Raw genomic sequence first — 15,677 nt, 5'->3', positions numbered from 1 at the left:
TTGTGTGTGACCCTGATTTCCAGGACATGGCAGAGAGCCAATAGAAAGAATTTGAGAGAGAGGCTAATACTGCTGGCCGAGTCCCTTAAGATTAAGGAGAAGTCAATTGTGTGGGGGTGAGCAGCTTTCTCCAGGGCTAGTAAAGGCCCAGGAAGAGAGAACAAGGGGTGTAGTCCTCACGTTGCACTGACCCCAAGTGCATGGCACCAGGTGTCAGGAAAGAAGAAGGACTTAGACTGACCAATCAGACAGCCTGACTGTTTACTCCAAGGTCCTTAGAAAGCTGGGCATCACCTCCCCTACATGCCTCCCTGCCTCCCTGAGGAACCCTCTTCAGAGTATTGTAGCTCCTGTGAATTGCTTTATCCCAGTCTAACTAGTCCACTAACTAAATCCTCCTCCTGAGGAGAGACAGAAAATGATTTTAATTTTTTGCCACTGCCTGCCCTCAACTATTCTGTATTGAATGTTCATGCTCCTTCTCACTGGGAATGGGCCCTTTAATGGCATTTCATCTAAATCTCACAATAATATTAAGACTTAATCTGGTCCCATTTAAAACTTTAGCCTCATATACGGTCCAAAGGTCTTCCTGTCCCCAAGCTAAGAGGGCTTTGTAGCTTGGGGACTGAGGGTGGGAATGGGTTATGCCTTTTTACACTCATCAAGGTGTGTTTCCTCCAAAGTCTGGGGTAAGGGAAGAGGGTGGAGGGAGCAGAATGCTCTGAAAGAGCCTGCTCGTGGCTGTGGTGGAGATGTGCCTCTTGCCTTGCTCTGCTTTGATCTTCTTCTGTCTCCTGCGATGGGTCTCTGGTAAAACTGTGGTCTTTTTGTAGATGGGCGGCAACATTTTTTGGTGGGACGTTCACTCCAGCCACCTTCATTGCTGAGGACTTCTCTGGTGGAGCACCCATGTTGACTCTCAGCCCTGCTAACATTGCATGCCCACCTTTCCTCGGGCTGGGCATGATTGTTTGGCCTAATAGAACCTACGCCACCCACCTGCTTCTGTCTCTTTGCTCTAAGCTGATTCACAGGTACCACGGGGTTCTCTTCCTTCCCCTCCAAGACCCCGTGAGAACTGAGAGGAGGAAAACATTGCTTCATGTTCTTCTTGGGCACATGGCATCACCTTGTCTTCAAGCCCCAATGGCTCAGATGACTAGAAGAGAACGCCTACTTTCAAAATCTCAAGGTGAGAAGTGGGCAGCGCTCCATACATGTCCAAATGCTCTACAGCTTAGAGAGCCCACATGCAACCCTCTCCATGTTCAGCTCGGCAGCTCCAGAAGGGACCCACGGTTCCTCTGCTCAGCAAGCAGCCGGCTGGCATGCCAGAGGCAGGAGTCCTTTGCTTGCAAGTGTACACTCCTGATGCTCTTCAGGGTCTCCAGCAGCCTGGAGGAGGCCAAGCACCCCTTTCTGCCCTAAAGGGGAGGGAAGAGTTTCACTCCACTAACCCCACACTCCTCGTGAGGCTGACCACTGCTCCTTCCCTCTCTCCACAGGAAGTGGGAAGTGGTCTTAGAGGGTTTTGTTTGTTTGTTTGTTTATCTCTTGTTTTGATATCTCTTGATAAGATCCATGGGTGGTGTCTGGTCCCAGCCACTGACATCTTCTCATGGATCTCTTTAGGGTCTAGAAGTTCTGGTGCCTTTGATATTTGGTTGTGGGGCCTAACCCCCAGTTACAGGACATGCCTGCCTAACAACTTGTTACTCCATCATATTGGAATTTTCTGTTTATTCATCTATCTCCTCTGTCATAAGCTTCTCAAGGACATAGCTTATATCTTACTCATCATAGTTTTTGTACTTCTTAAAATTTTCTAATTGTGGTAAATGACACATAACATACAATTTACCATCTTAATAATTTTTAAGTATACAGGTCAGTGGTATTAAGTACATTCACATTGTTGTGCAACCATCACCCCTTTCATCTTCAGAACACTTTGGCCTTCTAAGTCATGCAGTATTTGCCTGTTTGTGATTGGCTTAATTCATTTAGCATAATATCCTCAAGGCTCATCTATGTTGTAGCGTGTGTTAGAATTTCCTTCTTTTCAAAGGCTGAATAACATTTCACTATTTGTGTACACCACATTTTGTTTATCTGTTCATCTATTGCTGGACACTCGGATTGCTTCCATCTTTTGGCTATTGTAACCAGTGCTGCTATTAATATAGGTGTACATATATTTCCTCGAGACCCGGCTTTCAATTCCTTGGGGATATTGCTGAATCAGTTGGCAATTCGATGTTTAACTTTTTGAGGAATCACCATAACATTCTCCAGGCAGCTGCACCATTTTACATTCCCACCAACAGTGCACAAGAATTCCATTTCTCCACATTCTCTACTGATTATTTTCTGTTTTGTTTTATATTTTTATAGTAGCCATCTTAACGAGGGAGATGCAGTATCTCATTGTGGTTTTGATATGTATTTCACTGATTAGTGATGTTGAGCATCTTATCATGTGCTTTTTGTCTAGTTGTATATCTTCTTTGAAGAAATGTCTGTTCAAGTCCTTTGTCCATTTAAAAAAAATAAGATTACTTGATATTTTTTTGCCAAGTTATAGGAGTTATTTATATATTCTGGATAATAACCATTTATCATATATATATATATAATTTTCAAGTATTTTCTCCCATTCTGTAGGTTACCTTTACACTCTATTTGATGGTGTCCTTTGATGCACAAACGTTTTTAATTTTGATATAGTCTATTTGTCTATTTTTTTCTTTTGTTGTCTATGCTTTTAATGTCATATCCAAGAAATCATTGCCAATCCAATGTTATGAATCCTTTCCCCTATGTTTTCTTTTAGGAGTTTCAGTTTTGAGTTTCACACTTAGGTCTTCAATCTGTTTTGAGTTAATTTTGGCATATGATGTAAAATGAAGATACGACTTTTATTCTTTTGCATGCAGATATCCTGTTTTGTCTCATAGTAGGCTCCTCCCACCAGCTTTGACCCTGATCTCACAGAATTAACTCCATAATCTGAAGGGTTGCGCTTGATCCCCCACTGTGGACAGCCAAATTGGGCAGACTATTGTTTTCAGATGCCCAGCATGATTTCAGGCTCCCATTTTCAGCCATTCCATTCCACCACCAAGAATCTCTCTTAACTTTCTGCATTCATCAACCTTTGCACAGTCCCCACAATTAGCACAGTGCCTGGCACTGAGCAGATGTTTGATAGTTAGGCACTGGATTCTCTCTATTACTGTAGCCTTTCCAGTGTCCCAGTTAAGAGAAGACGGAGGAGAGATGTGTTCTCTGCCGTGGTAGCAGAGACCAGAGGGAAATGTGTGCATCAATAAGTCTTTCCTCTGTTTCATTATTCTCACTTTTATTCAACTACCCAGAGACCAGCATTCTCATTTGAGGCCCTGTGAGAAAGAAGCAAACACAGCAGATGACAGGCAATGCTAGCTAATAATTTTTTTTCCCCTTCAAACAGGTTAACAGGTTCAAATAAAATACACTGAAGAGGAATTACATGAAACCCAAACAGAAAATGTGAAGTGCAAGCTGATATTTTTAGAAGATTGTATAATGACAGGTCAGATTCCTGAGGATTAGCCAAAGTGGCAAATCTAACACCACTTATTCAGAAAGGGGGTGAGAGACACAGCAGGCAGTTATAGTTTAGCAGCACTTGTGGGAAGAAACTAGCTTTTCATGAACTTGCTGAGGGGGACAGCCTAAAAAATGTACTTTGAATACTGATAGCCAATCAGAAGGGTTTCTAAAGGAAAGAGAAAAGGAGATGGGGAGGGTTGCCAAGGGTTCATTATTTTCATATTTTAAAACCCTGAATAGCTTGAAAGGATGATTGCCAGTGGGGACCAGGAAAATTAGTGGCTGTTTGATTCAGGATCAATTTTCAAATCTGCCCGGTTTATAATTGTGCGACTCTCGCTGTCATCACTCATGTGATTCAGGCTCCAGATGTTCAGGGCTGAGTGTCCCCAGGGCTTGCCACCTCTCCGGTATGCCTTCCAGCCTCTTTTTCTTCTGGACTTATAAATTCCTGCATAGGGGCATAAAAATAAAAGAAGTGGGGGAAAATCCACTTAAAACCCAGGGTTGAGGTATAAGCACCACCTTTGGAAGAAGTGAATTAAAGTCATACTCCGTATGGATTAAATTCATACTCAGACATGAAGGGCCATGGCCCTGCTCTTTTCCAAGAACAAGTTTTTGTGAGGACAGAGTTCTGAGAGTCCTGGGAATGAGGAAGATAAGGGCATGGAGGGGAGGAGGGGAACACAAAAATCAAATTTGGACAACATGATGGTTTAGTAAGAGCTCACTCTAGTTGCCTGCATTTGGTGTTTATCATTCCTGATGTTTCCTGATGTTAGAATAATGGGGAAACTTCAGAGTTGGAAAGGATCTTTAAGATCATCTGGTCCAGCTTTACTCAAACTGGGTTCAGCAGATTCCTGGCACCTACACACATATTCTTAGTAAGTAAACTCTTTATGAGATTTTAAATTTTGTTTTCTTATTTTGATGATGATATAAATATACTATCAGAATATTCAGGGCATCTGAATGCAGACCTGGAGCCCTGTGATCCTCAAATTGTATTTACGGTTTTCTTTTTTGTAGTTGTTTTGGGGGACTACCCAAAGGGAACTTGCACTTGAGCCTGTTGGGCTGGGGGTAGGTTGACAGGTCCTAATATCACGACAGCTGTCCACCAGGGTTCTCTGTAGTCACACTAAATTGTTTACCATTAATAAACACAAGACTTCCCCCCCCCCTCCAATAATAATTTAAAACTGAAAGACACTTTCATAGACTATGATTTTTGTTCTTAAAGTTTTGGAAATAAATTAAGACTTTGATTTGACATCATGGAAATGACACACTATAACAGATGGCTAATGAAAAAGAACAGGTTCAGGTTTAATAGATGAATTATGCATTTCATAAAGTTAAGATGAAATAATATCATGGCACACTGTATGAGTGAAATTTTCAGTAATTTTAAAAAGAAAAATGATATGAGAATTTCATCACCATGTAACATAGGAATATAGACATATCCAACTCCAAAGTAACTGAGGTATAGCCTTCAGCACTTCAGTCATATTGGGGATAGCAATTTAGTTTCAGCCAACAACACTATTTCTTATTTTAAATTAATAAGTTTTTATTGCCTTTTGAGTTTTATTCCTATTCATTTTGTGAATATAATTTTATTTCTATTCATTTTGTGACTATGACTTTATAGTTAATATTTATAAGAAGCTATACCTAATTTTATATTTAGACAAAATATAATAAAAATATCTTAAGTCAACAGTGTAGCTCTGCAAAATTTTTCCCCATTACAAGTGGCCTGTATGTAACTTATCCTTGAGTAATGCTATTCTATTATGATCCTTTATGGAACTGTCTCAGTGTTGGAACATCCATAGTCTTTCCAAAGAAAACTCGATTATCTTGTCTACCTAAATATAGGTTATTCAAAATGCTGCTTAGTGTAATTATACTTTCTCTATTCTTATATTTGCTTCTTTGACCACAGCTTCCCTCAGTGTTCCTGTAACCACAGAACCAGTTCAAAATGGTCTTATACCTTTTAAGGAGATACTGGCATGCTGTTCAGACACCCCAACAAGTCATGCAGCAGAAGTATGCTCAGAGGAGAGAACTTTGACCTCCAGCTGCACCCTGAACCAAAGGACCGGATATAACCAGAACTTGAACACCGGTGCCATTTCAGAAGCAAAGCGTTTGTTGTCCAGGAAGAGCCAGTGTTGACTCCCCTTTGTCATAAATGGCCAAGCTCCAGGTCCTCCAATGAAAACTTGTCCCACCTGTACTTCTGCATTCCTGCTCCCCTGCCCCCTTTAAATCTCTAACCTAGTCCAGGATTTGAGGCACCATTAGGTCTCCCATCTTTTCAGTTGGCATCTCTCAGTGAATAAATCTCTCTTTACTCCAAACTGATGTTTTGGGTTTTGGCCTTTCGAAGTGTGGGGCACACAAACTTGGGTTCGATAACATTCCTACATCTACCATAGCAAACTTCTGCCCATTTCAAGATCAGCTCCTGGAAGGCTGCCTCGTCTGTGAAGCTCTGATGTGGTTTTTCCCCAACACCACTAAGCACTTCTCCAGTGCTTAGTGGACACTAACTGGGTATTCCACAAATTTAACTCAATTTTGATGCTGTCGAGCATCAGATCCCACAGGGCAAGGACTCAGTTCTACAAGACTGCCCTCACTTCCAATGCCAATCACAAGTGCTAGTTGTCACCTGTGCTTCTTAGTGATAGGCTATAAATCTGAGCTTCCCACACACCCCTCCTCAGGTTCAATTAATTTGCTGCAGGGGCTCATAAAACGCTAGAAACCAGATTACTTACTAGGTTACTGGTTTGTTACAACAGATACAAAATCAACAGCCAAATTAGAAGATATGTAAGGTGAAATCTAAAGGAGTCCCCAGCACAGGAGTTTCTGTCCCCGTAAAGTTTGGAGTGTGCCACCCTCCTGGCACGTGAATGTCTTCTGGTTTTCCAAGCTGGAAGCTCTCTGAACCCCCCCTCCCCTTTTGGGTTTTTATGGAGACCTCATTACATAGGCATGATTGATTAGACCTTTGGCCATTGGTGATTGATTCAACCTCCAGCCCCTCTTTCCTGCCTGGAAGTCCCTGTGTGGGGCTGAAAGTTCCAACTCTTTAATTGTGGTTCCCTTGGCAACCAACCCCCATCCTTAGAGGCTTTCCAAAACTCACCTCATTAACATAAACTCAAGTGTGGTTGAAAGGGGATTCTTATGAATAGCAAGACACTCTTTTCACCTTAATGGCTCTGGAACTATTTCAAGAACCAAGAACAAAAGGCAAAATACTACAAGCAAAAATGCTCCTATTGCTCTTATCACAGGAAATTCCAAGGGTTTTGGGAGGTCTGAGCCAAAAAAAAAAAATGAGATAAGTTCAGATATGTACTTCATATTATTAATCACAATATCACAGAGCTTTCCTTCTCTCCCTGGTGCCTTGGTGTGGTGGGTGGCTCTCTCCTTTGTTTCCCACAACTTGAAGTTTCCACATCTGCTGCAGCTCTCTCCATGGAACATTGAGCATATCTACTTACTACCCAAACCTTGGATTTGAGCTTGTCAAAGGTGGGGACCTAGACTTACTTATCCTTTATTCTAGTCTGTGGTTCATTGTCAATTCTTTTTTTTTAAATATGTTTTTATTGATTTCAGAGAGAGGAAGGGAGAGAGATAGAAACATCAATGATGAGAGAGAATCATTGATCAGCTGCCTTCTACATGCCCCCTACTGGGGATGGAGCCCAAAACTCAGGCGTGTGCCCTGACCTGGAATCGAACTGTGACCTCTTGGTTCATAGGTCGATGCTCAACCACTGAGCCAATCTGGCCATGCTCATTGTCAATTCTTAATAAAAGTTCATTAAGTAAGTTAGATCTCTCTATATCAAAATAATAGACCCTAATAGGTAAAACCAATCATCACACCATGCTCTCTCAGACACATCCTTTCATGTTATTCTTGCAAGAATTTTGTGACATTTATTAAGCTGCTAGAATTACTTTTACCAAGTTAGGGCATCAGAGGAATAAAACATAAACAGGGGAAAAATTTTCCAGCAAGACATTATAAACACCCTTGGAATTTATATGCAGAAGTGAGCAGGAGGCTGTCTCTACAATTGGCTTTTGACCTTCCCATTTATGTTTGATGAAAAAGGGTTGGACGTTAATTCTTGTTTGAATCTGGCCTTATGATTGGTTGCAAATGGAAAGACTTCTCCTCTCTGCAGGAAATGATGCTATTATATTAAGAAGCTGTTTTATAGACTGGCAAATGGAAAATGTTCTTAATGAAAACACAGAATAATCAGTCTGAGTGTGGGTGAGAAACACTAGAGGAAAAAGGAGAAAAAATACATATTAAGTAGAAATGCCTACCAGCATACTGATGAGGAGAGGGATTTAGAGGTTATTGTAGGGAAAAAATACTCTTCAAGTTATTATCCAAATGCTTTTATGGAGCTTAAAAAGTGAATATAGGAAATGCGTCACAAGTGGAAGGAAGATGCCAATCAATAAAATAGAGGTACGACAGTCTCTTTCTGGAGCCAGCATAGGGTTCAATATTCTGGCTTGTCACCCAGTCCAACCCCTAAACTCACTCTTATTTGTCAGACTACTTGTCCAAACTTTGTTTAGGTAATATGGCACCAAGTTATCAGGCATATGTTACGATAACCATAGTGGCTCCCATTTACTAAGCCCTGACATGTGTTCTAAGCTCTTTATATATATTAATTAATTTAACCCTCCCTATAACGTGAGGTAGGGACTAGTATTTCCCCAAGTTTACTCAGAAAGTGGAGTCACCAAGCAGGTAAGAAATATGGCTAAGGTCACATAGCTAGAGGGTCACACAGCCTACCTCCAGGGCCCAGCTGCCTGGCATCATGCCCTCCCAGTGGAGAAACATGGGCTTTGGAATCAGACCAATCTCCATGCAAATCCTGACCACTGACCCTTAGCACACCACAAGTTATTTACTATTTGTGAAATGGAAATAATAATATTTAACTTACCAGGTTTTGTGTGGATTAAGTAAGCTAATTGCATAAAGTTCTTGGTACAGTACACAAAGTAGGCAAACAATTTCCCCACACCTATGTCACCTTTGCTTTAAGAATCTTTATAAGCTGGAGACTCAAGGTCTTGGGAATAAGATATGATGCACGAGGCTGGCTTTATGGACCTGTGCTACTCAGAGTGTGGATTCCATTGGGTTGAGATCCCACTGAGGTCATGGAGGGCTCCTGAGATGTTCAGAATTGGGGACTGGAGAGGATGTCTCTTGGCAGCAGAAGCCTCTTAGTTCTTCTTGTATATTCTCTTTATGGGGGATATGGCCTAGGAAAATGAGACTTTACATCAAATTGCTTTCATGAATCCTGTAGGCTTTCTGTAAACAGAATAGAATACTGTCATTACATGCACAAATGTAGCTATCATGGTATTAGTGATTAGTTCATATCCTCAGCCCAACTCAGTGGAGCTGCACGTTTGATTTTCTTGGGGAAGAGGTTAAGATTTGGATGGGGGATGGGAGGAAGATGAGACAGTGCTAGAAACAGTAAGCAACCCCACATTGAAGGTGAAAGGAGGGGGTGGTGCTCACATCCTCAGTGTTCTCCCAGCCCAAACTACCCAGAGTGGATGATGAAATAGATTCTAACTAACTGAAATTTTCTTGGAAACCTTTTCATTGTCCTAGAAACTCCACTCTTCAGACCCAGAATGGTCTCCATCAATATTTAAGCCAGAGTGAAGAACTACCATCAGGCGGCTGGCCCCAAACCGCAGCCTGCACAGAAAGGATTGGGATTGCATAGGCAGACTCCTGGAATGCTTCCAGAATTTCAGGCTGGTCACAAAGTCCACCTGGTCATCTCATGAACCTTGGACTAATGAGAGACTACATTTTACACAATTGAATTTTTTTGGATGTCACTTATCATGTTATTGGGGTGGGTTTTTTTTTTATATCACATATGCTGAAGATCTACTATATAGGGACATACGTTAAGTGCTTAGGATTCAAATACAAAAAAACACAGCCCCCCTTTTATAGGAGCTCATGGTTCAGGGAAGGCAGTGAAATAAACAAGTGAAATTACAACATGTGTGACAAGTGGTGCCACAGTGGGAAGCAAGGGTGCCTTGGGACTACGGGGCGACACAGGGGGCGACTTGTGAACCGTTTCCTCCAGGAGGAACAGGATGGGAAGGGCATTCCAGGCAGAGGGAGCAGGGTGAACCTCAGCCTGTAGGACTCATGGATTATTCTTGCAAGTGAAGAGGAAGAATATGAGAATTTGACACAAGATAAGACAAGGAAAAGCTGGATTATGAAGGACTCCAAATGCTTTGATAAAGAGCTTGAATGTTGTACTGTGTATGATCCCTTTATCTGGAAAAAAAATGTACAGTGACACACACACATACAACACATTTACATTTTACATTCAACTTCAGGGAGAGTTGTGGGACCCCTGGAACCCATCATTTATGGACTCCCAGTTAAAACCCCCACTTAGATGTAGTAGAGATCAGTGAAGGATTTTAAGTTGCTCAGGGATGTGTCCATCAAATGACTGGAATGGAAGCACAAACGATGAATCGGAAGAAGTACAGCCTGCAAACAAGGAAGACAGAAGCACAGTTAGGAGCCTGTCATAAAGGTTTAGATAAATCAATGGTTCTGTTCAATCTCTCCCATTTCATCTTCAAAATCTTTGTTGGGTGATGGACAAGATGCAAAATCACTCATTGGATTCAGTGCTCTCCATCCTTTCAAAGGTGCCAATGGTCTTAAATCCAGCTGTAAGAGGGGTCGGGGGTGGGGTAAGCAGAGAAGCTGCCATCTACATGTGAGATCACCAGCCTCTAGGGCAGTGGTTCTCAACCTTCCTAATGCCGCGACCCTTTGATACAGTTCCTCATGTTGTGGTGACCCCCAACCATAACATTCTTTTCATTGCTACTTCATAACTGTAATTTTGCGACCCACAGGTTGAGAACCGCTAGCAGGGTTGCCTAAGACCATCGGAAAACACAGCTATTTACATTACGAATCATAACAGTAGCAAAATTACAGTTATGAAGTAGCAACGAAAATAACTTTGGTTGGGGGTCACCACAACATGAGGAACTGTATTAAAGGGTCGCGGCATTAGAAAGGTTGAGAACCACTGCTCTAGGGTGAAGATTGCATAGGGTCGCACCCTGGCAGTTCATCTCTGAGAATGTGATCCCAGAGAATGCCGTCTGCTGCTAACAACCAGAGTGGTATCTCCCTAGATCTCCCTAGGAGAAGAGGACATCTCTAGGTGGCAGGTTCTCTGTACTGGGGGTGAGGGGGGGAGGCAAGGACATGGAGAGCAAAGAAAGCATAGTCACAGGGATTTAGGGATGTGAACTTAATCCTAACTCTTCCCATAAGATCCTGGGAAAGGGTCTCTGTACTCTGCTTCCTTCATCTATTAAATGGGAATAACAATAAAAATGCTGACATGCCCTGGGAGGAGTCACAAGGAGGAGATTATAAAGCATGTTGTAAGCACTGCATGAAGGTGATGAAGCAATGATGGGTGCTGCGTTCCCTGAAAGAAACAGCAGAATTAGAGCCATCCTTGATTTTCTGGCAGACTTGATTTCTCCCATCAGAAAAGGCCCTCCCAGGAGCTCTGAGACTCAGGGAGCTCTGCATGCCTTTCTCATTGCCTTCTGCAACCGTATTGCCATGGGGCAGCAATATTGTGGAAATCAGAGGAGGGAAAGGGCTGTGCAGCCAGGGCTGGCTATATTGTAGATGTTCTTCAAAGGTTTGTGTTAAGCCCGACCAGTGTGGTTCAGTGGTTGAGCGTCGACCTATGAACCAGGAGGTCATCATTAGATTCCTGGTCAGGGCACATGCCCAGGTTGTGAGCTCAATCCCCAGTTGGGGGGCGTGCAGGAGGCAGCCAATCAATGATTCTCTCTCATCATTGATGTTTCTCTCTCTCTCTCTCTCTCTCCCTTGCCCATCCTCCCTGAGATCAATAAAAATATATTTTAAAAAGTTTGTGTTAAATTGAATTTCATCAAAGCCAAGAGGGCCTATAGCATTTGCTGCGCCCCCCCCCCCCCCCTGCAAAGCGGGCACGAGCTGCTCGGAATAGTTGAGATTCTCAAAGTCGCATTGCGGCAGGTGAATATGCCCATCTATCCAATTCCATGCCTGCTGCTTTTCCTTAGATCATCCTTCTACATAAAAGAATGTGGAAATGATGAGCCCTGTTGGAATCCAGAATAATACAACATTCCCCTCAGGATCCCAAATGCTTGCTCTACATACTGATCCCTATCGGGCTTGGATTTTTTCTTTTTCTTTTTTCAAGAGTTGGATTTTGGCACCATCGCTGCCAGTTGCACTGGAATATAAGAGGAAGGTAGCTACAGGTAACAGATTATTTTCAATGCTGCCTTGTTATTTGGAACTGATTTCCCATATGTTGTTGTTGTTCAGATCCTTGCATGAATTTTCTCAAATATTTTTAACATATGTCATATCTATATGCAGATTTTAAATTATGGATGCCTTCCTCCAATCGTGTTCGAAGGGGAAAACATCCGAGCCTAATACTCTCAAGCAGGACCACAGTCTCCTGGGCATCAGATATCGTTCAGGTAGACACATCTGGTGAAATGCATCACATCAAATTAGTATCAAGGGTATTGAGACTCGGAGACTACAGGCAGACAACCCCCTTCTAATGTACTGCTTCTTAGGTTGTTGGGGAAACTTGAATCCCAATTCTCTGGTGAAATGAGTGATACTAACACGCCTGTTCAAATGCTCAAAGTGAAGATCAAAGCAGCAGTGTCCAAATTGCCTTTGCAAACAAAGCAGCCCCTTGCATCCCCCTGGGGATCCCGTGCTAATTTTATCAACTCTCCCTGGCTCTTCTGCTATTAAATAGCAATAAATAAATGTGTGTGTTTTCTGGGTTTGCCAGTGGCTTTTTTGTCTGACAAACAAGCTCATTTCCTTTTAAGTGTGAGGTTTTAGTCCAACTAATAGAATTAATCTATTTTTAATGAAAATGCGAATGGCTTTTACTTAGAAATCTACCTACCCTTCTCCCTCTCTCTGCACCTCCCTCCCCCAGCGCATTCTCTGAGCACATACATCCAGCCATGAATATTTCAATACATCTTGGGCTGTCAGATCAATATAGGCAACTCTCAAGCCCTATTGATTTTCAGAGGTTTGACTCACAAGGGTGCTAAAATATTTCTTGGCTTATGAAACCTGAGTTAAAGAGGCTTCGCTAGCCCTTCAACTTTGACCAAAGATCTTTGTCTCCTTCTCTTCCCTCCTCCCATATTTCTTTTGCTTGTTCTCTCTCCCTCCTTCCCTTTGCACCCCTGCTTCCACTCCCCCACCACACACACACACACACACACACACACACACACACACACACACACAAACACACACAGCCCTAAGATGGAGATTTATGACTAAGCAATAAGTCCTGGAGAAGCAGGCACTATTTCCCCACTGGGTCCACTTCAGGTCAGAGGGAGCAGAGGCGAGGGAGGAGTGTGGCATTGAGCACGATCAGCCCCCATCCATCTCTCTGCAGAGACTCTGCCAGCTTTCCTCCTGTCTCTCTGATTCATTTATCAGCACAGCCGACTCCTCCCCCTGTACACTTCTGAAGATGTAATCCCAGAAGGCGACCCTAGCAACATACGAGGAATTCCCTACTGAGGCACAGGAGCTGAGCTGCTCCATATGGGTAGGAAAATAAGCTAATTATACAGTCAGCCATGTCCAATGCCAGGATGTATGTTGTTATAAGTTTATCCAGCCCAGCTATGAAGCCTTGAGCCTGAGATGCTTGGAACATTTAATGGACTCGTTCGTAGTTGACCTTCGGTGATGGGCATTGGATCAGGAGCTTGGAGACCTGGGTATGAATTTCTTTGGCTAGTCCTGGGATATTGGTTAAATCAAATCACTTCCCTTTTTGGGTCTCTATTTCCTCATTTGTAAAATATATGTATTTGTTTTTAGGACACGAAGTTTCTTTTAATTATTATTATTTTTTTTTGGAGGGGGAAGGGACGCCACACTTCCATTCAATTAAGAGAAACATTTTCATCAGCACAGAAGTCTTTTATTTTTCCCACTTCTCACGCCATGAATCACGGGGAATGGGTTCCAGCAGCTCAGGCCCCTTTCCGTTGGTTCTCACTGTGCTTCTCTGGGTGGAGCGGGCTGGCGCTTCAGTTGAACCAGGTACCTTTCTCTTGGGCTCCCTTCTTTCTCTGATCATTGTCCTTCACACGTTTCAAGATGCTATCTCAGCTCTTAGAGAGCTTAATATGCTCAATACCAACATTAATTCTCTTGGCAAGAATCTTGCCCTTACTTTGCTTGTTTACAACAATGCCCACTGCATGCTGGGTGACACGGTATCTCTCCCAGTTTTGCCACGGTAACATTTGCGGGCACTACTTATTGAACAGCGCACATTCCCTTGATGTCCACAATACCGCCTTTCTTGTAGATTCGCATGGATGTGGCCAAAGGAACAGCTCCATGTTTTCTAAAAGGCCTAGAGAACATATACTGGGTGCCCTCCTCTTGCCTTTTGTGTTAGTCATTTTGGAGAATTACTGGAAGATGGTGGTTCTGGCCAAAAGCTATTTATTTATTTAACAAATTTTTATTGAGTTCCTCCTATGTGCCAGGGACAGGGGGTAGAATGGTAAACAAGACAGATAAAGGTCTCTGCTCTCTCTCTCTCTTTTTATTGTTGATAGTGTTACAGATGTCCCCCGTCCCCCCTATTTTGCCCCCCTCCCCCAGTGCCACCGGTCCCTCCTCTCTTGAAACTTATGGTCTAACCAGGACTTAATGTTTCTTCTGCCTCTGGACTCCCTCATCGCATGCCTCTCCGTATTGCAATGCATGTTCTATATAAATATGTTACTATGTTTAGAATCGGATCCCCGACTGAACTGTGTGCTACATGTTGGTCTGGATTGTGCCTACAATGTGGGAGATGTTTGTTCATTAGGTATCAGTTGAATAATTGGGCTGTTTATACTTTGTGCCCTGCCCAACATCAAGTAGAATTGAGATAACAATTCAGGGGAAACACTTAGCAGTCATGGATCCTGCCCTGACGGTTTCATCTCAAGTCTTTAGTAAGTAAAAGCATGTGAAAGGGCATGCAGGAAAGTAAGTTATAAGATGTCCATAATTGTAGCTGCCCTTGCAGTAGAAAGTTTGAGATGACCAAAATGACCCCATGGCCAAAAGAGACAGACAAAAATCTCTTTTTTGGAGGACAATCACATTTTAAGTAAAAGTATGGCAGGTTATGTAGGTAAGGAAGTAGTAAGGAGGTAGCTCGTTTCTTATGGCAGTGCAATATATTATTGCATTTAAACCTTTACAAGTTAAATTTATTTAAAAATTTCCAGCTTTGAGATATAATTGTCATAAACGTTGTGTAAATTTAAGGTGTGCAATGTGATTATTTGATATACATATATATTGTGAAATTATTACCACAATAGGTGTCTGTCAACAGATGAATGGACAAAGAAATGGTGACATACCTATACACAATAGACTATTATTTAGGCATAAAAAAGGAAATCCTCCCATTATTTGCAACATGAGTGAACCTTGCTAAGTGAAATTAGACAGAGAAAGACAAATACTATATGATCCCACTCATATTGGAATATACACCGAGTGGCCAGATTATTATGATCGCTGAAGGCATAATAATCTGGCCACTCAGTATATATATTTTAGAGGCCCGGTGCATGAATTTGTGCATGGGTGGGGTCCAGCCAGCCTAGCCAGGGGGAGGGGACATGGGCGGTTGGCCAGCCAGCTTACATGCTGGTCGAAATCCTGGTCGAACTCCTGGTGGAGGGGACAATTTGCATATTAGCCTTTTATTATATAGGATATACACTGAGTGGCCAGATTATTATTTATTCAGAGATCATAATAATCTGGCCACTCAGTATAAAAAATATAACTCATAGTAATGAGAGTAGATGGT

At 42.3% G+C, this 15,677-nt stretch overlaps 1 pseudogene across 1 annotated transcript in view; it reads right to left on the bottom strand.

The window, feature by feature from the left end:
* Positions 1 to 14,256, bottom strand: part of LOC307100323 (large ribosomal subunit protein eL21-like) — a 31,111-nt pseudogene extending 16,855 nt beyond the window's left edge. The window contains exon 1 of the transcript in view: positions 13,787 to 14,256. The product of the transcript in view is annotated as a large ribosomal subunit protein eL21-like (transcript). The remainder of the gene's footprint in view (positions 1 to 13,786) is intronic.
* Between the last annotated feature and the right edge of the window lie 1,421 nt (positions 14,257 to 15,677).

This window comes from Cnephaeus nilssonii, assembly GCF_951640355.1.
Source record: "Cnephaeus nilssonii genome assembly, chromosome: 5".
In the NCBI taxonomy this organism is placed as follows: Eukaryota; Metazoa; Chordata; class Mammalia; order Chiroptera; family Vespertilionidae; genus Cnephaeus; species Cnephaeus nilssonii.
Note: the sequence above shows the minus strand (reverse complement) of the source record. Positions and strands in the feature narration are given on the sequence as shown.